The 11,718-nt window shown below is 45.1% G+C and overlaps 1 long non-coding RNA gene across 1 annotated transcript; it reads left to right on the plus strand.

Annotated features, from left to right (window-relative positions):
- Positions 1 to 6,353: 6,353 nt before the first annotated feature.
- On the plus strand, positions 6,354 to 10,743 carry LOC107514108. Its single transcript, XR_004954564.1, has 4 exons — positions 6,354 to 7,283; positions 7,536 to 9,029; positions 9,560 to 9,745; positions 10,363 to 10,743. It is a non-coding gene; the product is annotated as an uncharacterized LOC107514108 (long non-coding RNA).
- The last annotated feature ends 975 nt before the right edge of the window (positions 10,744 to 11,718 follow it).

Below are 11,718 nucleotides of genomic sequence, written 5' to 3' on the forward strand. Positions count from 1 at the left end.
AAATTAGGTGATAGGAGACGGGCAGGACATGGTTTGGCCTTATGTCGCTCTAATAATAATAAACCACAAAAGGCAGTCTCACAACATGAATGCTTTTAAGAAAACAATCCAACTAAGAAAGATGGAGTGTGCGAAATCCAGCAGAAAAATCTCGAGTATTATATGACCCATTTAGTTCAGGACTACAAGGTACTTACCTGTCCATAGAAAATTAACTTGGACTTTATAAACTGTGTTGAACTTAAGGTGAATCAATAACTTTTTTATTGCGGTATAATTGACATATAACGTCACTTTAATTCCAGTTGTACAACATCCTGAGGATTGCTCGACATAGTTTAATTTATAACTTCTTGGTGTTCTCGACAATTTATATCAATTAACATTTTTTTTTTTTTTCCAATTAAAGTAACTTGGGATACCTCAGTTCACGGAGCCTCATAAGTACAGTTGGGTGACAGTTCTGATATTGTTGGTTAAAAACCTTTTGTTGATATTCCGTGGTAGAATCAAGGAGTACCAGGGGCTCAGATTTGATGAAATGCGGTGGTATAATGTAAAAAAAAAAAAAAAAAAGAATAGACATATATTGAAAAAATAAAATAAAAATGTAAGGAAGACTTTAAAATATGAAATGTCTTCCTGACTCCCAGCCCTGATCCTCAAAGATTTCATAAAACGTAAATATAAACATATACATGCATTCCTTTTGTTTTACATGTATGCTATTCTTATAAAACTTGCTATTCTTATAGAACTTGCCTTATTTTTTACCTAACGTTGTTTTTGGAGATCTTTCCACAGCCATTTATCACCATCAGTATAGAAAATGTTAGCATGGGCGTTCTTTGTGTGTATACATATGTCCCTTGGCACACATGTGTGAGTATTTATGTAAGATAAATGCTTAGAGTTGCAATCTCTGGGTCAATGGATGGTATGTACAGGTTAAATTTTGGTAGGTAATGCTAAACCGACCCCCTCCAAAGATGAGTAATTTTACATTTTACATTTTACCCAGTATTGGTGAGAGTGTTTCTCCAACCCTGTAAGAGCCTCAGAAGTCAGAGCATAAGCAGGGGAAATCATCTAAAGATATAACACTCTGAATGAGTTGGGGAAAGTAAACACCGACTCCTTTGCCAGACTCTTAAATTATTAAAAGTTTTAGTTTTGAAATCCGAGTGACAAAGATTTGACCCAATAAAAGCACATTCTGCCTCATAGAGTGTATGACAAAATTTGGGGAGCTCATTATCTTCAAAGGATAACATGTCAGAGACTATAAATTAGTTCAAAACGGATTTGGGAAAAAATAGGAATAATGATCTGAAACGGCTTCTGAGAGTGACTGAGTTCTGCCGAATCTCTGAGGATGGATTGTGGGAAGACGATTTTGATGTTTCTTAGTCTATCCTTCCGCAGGTCTGTGCAGGAAACAGAATATTACCCTGCGCGCTTGTCATTATTTCAGATCTTTGGCATACTGAACGGTTAATTACGCAATACACCAGGACAACTGGCAAAAATTAAATGATTTTACATTTGTCCAAATAAGTAAAACAATGTAGAAACAAGACAGTAAAATTCATACTGTTGACATGGGTGGTAAATGAAAAACATTGTTCTAACTAATCTTTAACTGACTTGTTTGTGGCCTAAGTCCTCACTTTTGTTTGATTTTTCCAAAACAAGTACGTTGGTTCGGAGACAGGAATTCCACTTTCCACAGCCAGTGCCATAGCTGATGACTCACTGGAGGTTACCATCTTCCAAGTTCTTTCTTTAGACACAAATCTCTTTTACTTTAATGTGTGTACCTCTCTTCATTTTCTGGAGGCCAATCAGGCTAACCTGTTACAATGAACAGTATCTACTTAGCTCCAGCTCTCTGCCCCTTCCCCCCTGGGATGGAATGCTGGGTCTTCAAAGACATATCCAAGAATAACTTTAGGGCCAAAATACACCTTTTTCTCTAGGATTTTAGACGCTAATGCTGCTAATCAGGCAGTAGATAATACTTTCTAAGTCATTCTCTGAGGCCAGCACTATCCTAATACCAAAACCAGACAAAGACATTATAAGAAAAGAAAACCACAGACCAATATCCCTCACGAACATAGATGCAAACTATGTAGTTCTATGTGAAGAAAACTATAAAACTGCGGTGAATGAAATCAAAGAAGAACTAAATAAATGGAAAGGTATTTTATGGTCAGAAGACTCAAAATTGTCATGTCGATTCTTCCCAACTCGGCCTCATAAATTCAATACAATCCCAATCAAAATGCCGGCAATTATTTTGTAGATATTGACAAGTCGATTCTAAAGTTTATACGGAGAAATGGGAGACCCAGAATAGCCAATTCAATGCTGCAGAACACAGTCGGGAGACTGACAGGACCCAAATCCAATGCTCACTATAAAGCCATAGTAACCGAGAGCGTGATACTGTCAGAAATGCTCGATGGAATAGAAGAGAGAGTCACAAAATAGACCTGAACAAATACGGCCAGTTAATCTTCGCTGAAGGAGCAATGCAACTCAAAGGAGAAAAGACAGTCTTTTCAATAAACAGTTCTTGGGCAGCCAGACATCCAGGGACAAGAAAGAGAATCCAGACACAGACCTCACGTTCTTCATGAAAATTAACTCAAGATGAATGTCAGACCTAAATGTAAATGCCAACCTATAAAACTCCTAGACGATAACATAGACGATGTTTAAGATATGACTGCGAGGGCATCAACCGGGAAAGAATTGATAAGCTGGACTTTATTAAAATTCAAAAGTCTGCTGTATGCAAGAGAATGGCAGGATAATGAGAAGATAAGCCACACGCCGGGAGAAAACATTCACAAAAGACACATCTAATGAAAGACTGTTGTCTAAAACATACAAAAATACAAAAAGAGAGCCTTATTAAAAAATGGACAAAAACCACGAACAAACATCTCGCTAAAGAAGATACACAAATGCCAAATAAACATATGAAAAGATGTTCCACATTGCCTGTCATGGGGTAATTACAAATTAAAACAATGAGTTTGAAAGGCCAAAATCAAACACACTGAGGAAACCAAACGCCAGCAAGGAAAAGAAGCAGCAAAAATTTCCGTTCGCTGCTGGTGGGAATGCAAATTGGTGCAATTACTTTGGCAGAGAGCGTGGAAGTTTCTTACAAAACCAAATAAACTCTCACCCTACGATCCAGCAGTCATGCCTGCCGATATTTCCACAAACAAGCGGAAAACGTATGTCCACACAAAAACCTGCATGCGGGTGTGTGTACAGCTTTATCGATAATTGCCATAACGTAGAAGCAACAGAGACGTCCAGTGGGCATGGCAGAAAGATCGGTGTTGGCCAGGGCATGAGGGGAGAGGCGGGGGAAGAGAGGTGACTAGACGAAACGCTGGGAATTTTTAGGGCCACGAATTAGTTTTTGTGACACCACAATGATTATACATCGGTTAAAACCCGTAAATTGTACAACGCCAGGAGGGTGGCCTCACCTGAACTGTGGTCCTTGGGTGACAATGAGGTGTTAGCCTGGGCTCCTGAGTTGTGGCTAGTGAACCCCCGGGGCAGGACAGCGGACAGGCTGTGCGTGTGCGGGGGTGGGGAGACATGGAGGCTCTGCACCTTCCCCTCAATTAAAGCCGTGAACCTAAAACTGCTCTAAAAAAAAAAAAATAGTCTGTTAAGATGTTTTGAAAAATAAAGAAAACTAAAGCAAGAATGATGTGCCGTTATTCATTGCTGCAACAGCATCTGGATACCATCTTAATTTTCACCCAGGGCCTTTTATCCAGCTCTGGCGTCTCAGTGCCAAATCACCAAAACAAAGGGAAAAAAATTTTTTTTTTAAGTAAACACATGCACACATATTTTAACATTTTACCACCACCGCTATTAACACCAGTGACAATGTAACAAAAAACGGTACAACAAAGTTAAAAACTTAAGAAGTGTAATTGTTTAAAACAACAAAAGACGTTCGTGGTAACGAGATTCTAATGTTCTGTTATAAGAAACATTCGATGAGTTATTATATTGCAAAAAATATATTTTTATAGAAGTTCATCGATTTCACCTTACATTTCAGGGGTCAGGCTCAGCGGAACCAGTCGCTTGTAGCTGTAAATGCTGCCGAGAAGTCTTCAAGGCTGGGCCCCGATCCCCCTCCCCTCAAAAGAGTGACTGCAAATCGGTCTCTTCTGGGTAAGATAAAGGCCAAATATTTCTTGGTGATGTTGTATTTTGTTCCTGCTGTTTTTGTTGCTTTTCCGTTACACATTTTAAAGATGGTTAAACTTGAATTTTTAAATGGAAAATGTATTTTTAACGTACTCATCCCTTGCCACTTCTGACATTTGGGTTTGTGACCCTTTTGCTCTGAAGCGCCTTGGGCCTCTGTGGCTGAACCCACCCCTGTCCTCTGCTGGCCGCAGGGTCCTAGAGAGATGCCCACAAAAACGAGCTCCTGTTAGTACCTGGCCTTTCCAGGTGGGAGGCTGTCCTGAACCCCGAGACTTTCATCCGTGCTTCTTCAATTCTTCTTACTGCTTCTTCGTCTTTACTCTCCGCGTTCACACTGAAATTCGAGAGAGAATTGTCCCTTCTTTCTGTCAGGCCTCACTCATTGTCCTATGTATTTATTTCGTGCTCATCTCCTGTGGAACTCGATCTCTCCCTCCAGTCAGTCACCAACAGCTCCTTCCTTCCTGCCTGAAATAAATCCTGCCTTCCTTATTCTTTAAAACCAGAAAATTCCTCCTCAACGGTATAACTATCATTTCATTTTTTTTCTTTTTAAGCAACTACCTCATTTCATCATTTCTTTTCCCCTGAAATTTGAAAGAATGTTTTTTCCCCTGAACTGTAACCCATAACTGTTTGGTAGTATCTTACTTATTGGAAGCTAACTTCACCGTAAGTGCTTTCTCAATGATCAGCAAGGATTGCAAAATCCAGAGGACTTTTCTCAGAAACCATGGCCTCTTTGCAACTCTTGACACTGCTTAAGACAGATTTTTCCTCCAAGTGTTCCTCTAGTTCTGTGACATTGTCATTCCCAGATTTATTTTCTACTCTAATCATTTCTGGCTTTTTCTCTGGCTCGTCTTCGGACTCCCTAAACGTAAGCGTTCCCCAACGTTCTGTCCTCGGGCCTTTCTTCCTCTTTCGACTCCTCCGCTTTTAGGAATCTTATTCCAACCACTGTACATGTTGAAATTGCCTGATCTGAGTTGTGGCCGCTGCGCCCATGCAGGAATACAGAGTGCATTCTATAAAGTCTGGAGGGAGCGAGCCACATGCTCCTTGTCTGGAGATCCCGAGCTTGTGCGTGTCCACAGACCGTCCAAGGGACTTTGCAGATGGAGAGAGCCAGCGACATTGCTGAACCCAAAGCCAATACTCTACACGAAACCTGAAAGCCTTTCTTGGTCAAACTTCCCACCCTCTTCTATAGTTGCCACCCTTCCCAGCTCCCTTCGCCATTAAGTTGCATGAAACATCCACGGGAGGGGTCAAGTTTGTGAGGAGTTTGCTGGACCTTGACTTCTAGGGAGCATTGTGCGAGGACTCCCCATCTCCTGACCAGATAATGTACCTTTCACACACATATTTCCTGATTCTTCACTCGAAGGAACTTGGGGATTGAAGTCCAGGGAATGAAGGCTGGCCTGGGAGCCCCAAACTTCTTGTGGAGACAGATAAGGGCAAGAATAAAGGGCCCCATGAGATCAGGACTGAGGGTTCCACGTGATAATGGGGAAGATGCTGTGAATTTGGCGAGAGGGAGGGAGCAGAGGTCCCCCAGGAGCACGCACACATTTCTCGGGGTCCACCATGGCTGCTAGATCATCATCATCCCACTGGAGTCTGCACACACTTTTTTTTGATGCCTGCAGTAAAGTGGTCTTATTCCAAGCTTAGAGACTCTCTTTGATCTGGGGACATGTTTTGAGTGTATAACCTAATATTTCGATGTCACATGTAAAATTCCATAAGATTGACTTTTATTGATAGTCTATTATCTGCTAAAATAACCACAGCTATGTTAAGCAATTCTGTTCTTGGATACGTTTGTCTACCTCGTATGGCATGCTTCCCTAAGTCAAGTTTACTGCTTGACTAGACAGAACTTGGTTCCTCGTCAATTGTAGCCATCCATATTTTTATGGTCTAGTTGAGAATGATCTGACCTACAGGAATTTATACAGGATCCCCGAGTTGGTACACAGGACTAGGTGGTTTAGTCAACTCAGCAAAATCGATTTCAGATTACAGGATGAAGACGACGTCGTTGGTCCGCTGGGAACCATGTAACGCCAAACACAATGGCACAACCAGCGACGTGGGTGATCACAGGCTACTCAGGAATGCAAGACTGTAGTTATCCCACTGTCACTGAAAATCATGTTGCTCCTCACTGCTCCATAGCACTGTCAATTACGAGTGAGTAAGAGCATCCTGCATACACCTTCACGGAGCCTTCTTCCGAGAACCTCCGCTTGAGGAAGCCTTATTTTTATTGCCCACCGAAAGAAATTTAAAAAAAAAAAAAGACAACTACGATAAGAAGAAAAAATAAGTGAAATAAAACAATGTGCTGAGTACAGTTGTAAGTCGTGAGACGGCAGAGAAGGGAGGTTTAGGGAAATGTGGAGACTCGAAGTTCTCAGCCTCGACCTCTCCATCCTCCGTCTTGGAATCCCACTCCCTCCCCAGCTCTGCCTTTTTCCTGCCTTCAGAACTGATCAACGGAGTGTCTCGTTGCCACGGCGACTGCAACCTTCTAATCTGGTCCGCAGCACGGTCCGCAGCTCGCCTGCCGACACTTTAGGAGATGAGGCATTTGCCCGAAGCCGCCGTCAAGCCTCGTCGTTTCCCACCCATCTTCTGAGCTGGGATTCCACAGCCCGCAGCTGCTCCGTCCTTGTGTAGGGTCTGGAGGGCGTTTACACGGATGTAAGGCTTACCGCCGCTTCTCTGACGACTACGTCCCTCGGTCATTTGGTCTCTCGGGGCTCATCGTCCCTCGTCGTCATCTCCTGCCGCCACCAGTGGTAATTTGAATGTTCGTGGTGGCAGCACCGGACACAGATCGCCGGTCCCCCACCTCCCAGCAGGGGGGTGATCACCCACACGCGCCTCGGATGCGGGATCCACGCCGACGCAGAATCTCCCCCTGAGGGTGCGCTTCCGAGCGCCCTACCTGCTCCCGATTTACGTTCTCAGCCAGAGATCCCAAAACTCATTGCTCCCTAGGAAAGGTAAGCATCACGGTATAAACTATCTTTTGTCCGGGTTTCTGGGCAGGATTTAGTGAGCACACCAAGGAATTGTGCAGACCCTAGGGCCAATAAAAGCTGGCAGCCCTTACTTGCTGCCCAAGGGGAAGGAGCAGTTATTAGAACCCAAAGAGAGACCTGTATTAACCAAACTGGTTGGGGGGCGGGCAATGAACAAAGCCAGGGTGAAAAAATACCCCCAAATCACTTTCCTTTCGCCTTTCTAATCTCCAGCCAGATCCTCTCGTTGGTTCAGGGGAATGTCGTGAAAACCGTGGATGAGGGTCTTTGCTGTCGTCTGCACGAGCTGTGTCTGGAGCGTCACGCAGAAGACGCCAAGTCATCCTTCGATAATCATCACCCCCGAGTGTCGAAGTACACGGGTGTGTAAAGTCGGGGTGCTTCAGATTTACACCTCCCCATGAGGAAACAATTGTGTGTCTCTTTAACCAGAGTCTCCAGAAAATACTTACTGCTTCATTTTAACATGTGCTGCAGGCAAAGTCTAAAGGAAAATTCCAAAGAAGCTAACTATGTGTCAAAAATGGAATAATTTAATCCAAGACTTGATGCATAGGTAATGAATATGCCATAAGACCGGAAGGATAGGCGAGACATTTCAAATTTCTTACATCGGTTTCTTCATTCTAAAACTAATGTGAATGTGATGGTTAAATGATAAAGAGTAATTTAATAAGGAGTCAAAAGTAGGTTCTGTTTCTTTGGATCGACATCGACTGATGGGATTTGGGTGCCGGAAGTTGTCCCAGAGGAATGAAAGGGGAAGAGACCTGAGAAGATCACACTGGAAGCTTCTCCTCAAATACCCAGAGAGGGAGGGTGCATGTCACCCTGTGTCACCTGCCCTGGGGCATTTCAGTCGTCTCAGGAGCAGAATGGCACTGGCTTCTAACTGCTCGAGAAAGTAAAGAAAAGAATTAGCTCGGGGCTTCAAACTCCCAACTCGAGTTCTGCAAAAAAATGACCCGAAAGCCCTTTCTTTCTATGCCCTGAAAGGACCCTTCATTGTCTACAGTCAGAGAGCTGAGGTTTCCGAAAATTAAACCCAGCATCTCTACTTGCGAGTGGCCGAATTGCAACACAATTTACATTCCTGACCTCACAATGTGTCTTCTGTTAAAAGAAGGGCAATGTTTGGGGAAGAACAGGATCCCGAAACTTAGAATGAGGATGGACAGGCGGATTCCAGCCAAGCTGGGGACATTGAACTCTCAGATTCGACCACGTTTGTTCTGCCCCAGGCTGAGGTTAGCCATGCTTTTCCTGAAGAATTTGAAACCACCTTGCAAGGCACCGCCGATCCTTCTCAGGGCCACCTCTGCTGCTTCTAGACCGACGATTAGACCTAAGTTCCCCCTCTGCTTCTAGCCTTACACCCAGACCCAAGTCCCGGCAGACCCCGAAGGGTGAAGTACAAAGCATGACCTAAAAGCAGAAGCACTAGGAGGTTTCTCCGACGCTTACGCATGGGCAGGGTAGGGCGACTCATCCCTGCTCCCTCTGCGGCCTCCACTGGCGCTGCCTCCTGAGGCTTCCCTGTCCCTGAGCACTGATGAGAACCCTGACTGGCCTCTAGCTTGCCTCTGACGCTATCCCCTGCAGGGACAGAGAAGGGCGTCTCACTACTGCCTGGTGAGGATGGAAGTCAAGCTCCCCACTTGGCCTCGTCTGGGCGCCAACCCGAGAGGGGGTGCCCTGTTCCAGCAGGTGAGGGCGGAGGTGGAGGCGCCCAGCTCGGCTTTGCTGCTGTGGGTCGGGATGCGGCCCTACATTTTTCTGTGGAGTTTAGTTGGAATGATGTAGTTGTGGTCTAATTACATTCCTTTTTTTTTTTTTTCTTGGTCCTTTGGCTAAAGAGAGTAAGCTTTTGTCTTGGTGGGTTTTTTCTTTCTGACTTTTTTTTTTTTTTTTTTTTTTTTTTAGTGTTTATAGATTACTGGCTTCTCCAGCACTTAATCCAAGATATATACAGAAAAGAAAAAGAAAAGAAGGAAAAAAGGAAGGAAGGAAGGGAGGGAGGGAGGGAGGGAGGAAAACCGGGGAAACTCGTCACCATGCCACCCCCCACGGACCGGGATTTTTAGTCGGTCTGCCTTCCTCTGTTCACCTTTAATAATAGTTCTCTGTTTGTTGTATATATGTATATAATTTCTAGGATTTTTAGCTGACGATAATGAGAGACATAGGGGGAAATGTGTCTGTTACATCTTTCCTAATAGTATTTCATTTTGTTAAAGTGCTTTGTGTCAACTGTCCCTGTGGAGAAAAAGAGGAGTTTGGAAGAAGACGAAGAGAAAAAGGAACAGCCCCGGCCTTGACCACTCACGACAACACAGGAAACAGACCGCCTTTGATCCCCGGTTCAGAGCCCGGTTCAGAGCCTCCTGGAAACAATCTCCTTCCCGAGCATCATGACCTTCCTTGTGAGTCTGAAGACTAAACACAGAATGGATGGGTAGGGAGGAGAAGGGAGTAAGGACAGACTCGAAGCCCTCCTGTTGGGCGAGAGGGTGAATCTCACTATGTCACAAGGAATGGGCTGAAAAATGAGATTTATTGAGGAAATTTGTAAACCGATGGCCTCCAACGGAAGGTCTCGGCCTCCAACGGAAGGTCTCAGCCTCCTGTACTTTCCAGCAACCCAACAGGGCGGGCAGTGGGGGACACGCGGCATGTCCTTGAGTGGAGGAACCCCACTTTGTCATTCTGCCTTCTCACATGCTAAACGGTGGGTCAGCAGAGGCCTGGGCTCCACTCAGCCTGGGATTCATCGCCAGAGGACGTGGCTTGGAAAGCCACCTGTCCGGCAACGACAGACCTTGGAGTCCACGGAGAGGGCACGGTCTTTTCTCCGAGCCTCTGGGGCGTTCATTCAGGTGCAGCCTCTCCAGCCAGGAGAGGGAGCGCCCTGCCCTGGCCCCCGCCGAGCATGTCCAGTCCGGGGTGCTCAGAGTGGGGTGTCGACATTGCTTCCCGACACCTCTGCTCACTGGGTCACATTCACTCCGGTACATATTTCGTAACTGGTTCTCCTTCCTAGATACAAAGTCAGGGGTCGTAGAAGATGGACTCAAATCGATATGTCCAACAGGAAGGGGAACATGATGAAGTCGATTTTCTTTAAACTGATCACGCAAGTGAACATCATACAGTTCCTTCAAGAACCAGTCAAGTCACAGGCGCACAGGACGGGGAGTGAAACCGTGACCTGCAGTGACAGACGTCACACCTCGCCTCTGGGGCGGGAAAGGCGATAACGTTTCTGGACGTTTCAGGAAAAAGCCACTTCCCTTCCTTTCGATCTTCATAGCAGACCGGGTCTACGCATTTATCTGTGAAATGTTCTCTCTCGATCAGAACAGTTAACTTTGTCGTTCACGGCTACTGCCCCCAAATTAAATGCTTGCTAAAATTCTCATCATTTAACTGTGGCAAAGTCAGTAGTGAACGGAGTGTTCTAGTTTTGTGTCAATAAACCAATTAAGAGACAAAAAGAACTTTCACTTTTCGACTGACTGTCATGAGGCTGTGTTGACAGAGTTAAAGGCAGAGAGAAATGAAATTATAAAGCGAGCAGCTGTCAGCGCTGCCTTCAGTATAAACCAGGGCTGAGTGGAATCAGCATATAACACCACGCTTACCCATTCGGGGAGAAATGTTTATTATACATCATATTTCACTAGGAGGGCTGAGAGAAGGTGCATAACACGCGCCTGCTGATGAATCGGTCGTGTACGCAGACGGAAGGGTTTCCAGGGTAAAGAACTGAGTTACTGATATGCTCGCACGTAAGAAAATAACAAAGAAACATTCTGCTAAACGCCAGTCTCTCTGTTTCCAGCACAGGCGTGCCGGCAACCTACAGAAATGTCGGGGGTAAGCATGCAATGTAGTTAGAAGCATAAATGCGGCCCCGCCGAGAGAGATCCTGGTCCAATGACTTGGGTTTCTTTCAGAATAAAATTAAGTGGTCGGGCAGCAGACCCAAGTCTTATTTCTCAGGAATCGGAGTGTACATGGGCAGCGCGTGTGAGCAGCGGGGCAGATTGCATGAGGCCCCTTGATTCCACTTGGTTAATACAATAGACTGACTTGTGCTGGTGGGCACGGTAATGGAAGGTGTTCTTGGAATTGATGTTTTTAGAAAATGTAGATTCTTACGAAGCAAAAGGTCCTTTTCCCCCTCCAGAAGTCAGCAATGCAGAGACGGGAACCCCAGCTCCTGGTAGCTACCGAGGTCAGAGGCCACGCTGCGACCTGTGCCACGGCAGCTCCTTAGAAGGAAGGGCGGAGAGCACGTCTCTCGGCGGCGCTGCTGAGCAGGAAATCGCAGTGTGGCCGCAGATGCGCAGTTGCGGCCTTTACATCGGCCTCCAAGCACCACGGAGGACAAAAG

This window comes from Rousettus aegyptiacus, unplaced genomic scaffold (assembly GCF_014176215.1).
Source record: "Rousettus aegyptiacus isolate mRouAeg1 unplaced genomic scaffold, mRouAeg1.p scaffold_m13_p_15, whole genome shotgun sequence".
NCBI lineage: Eukaryota > Metazoa > Chordata > Mammalia > Chiroptera > Pteropodidae > Rousettus > Rousettus aegyptiacus.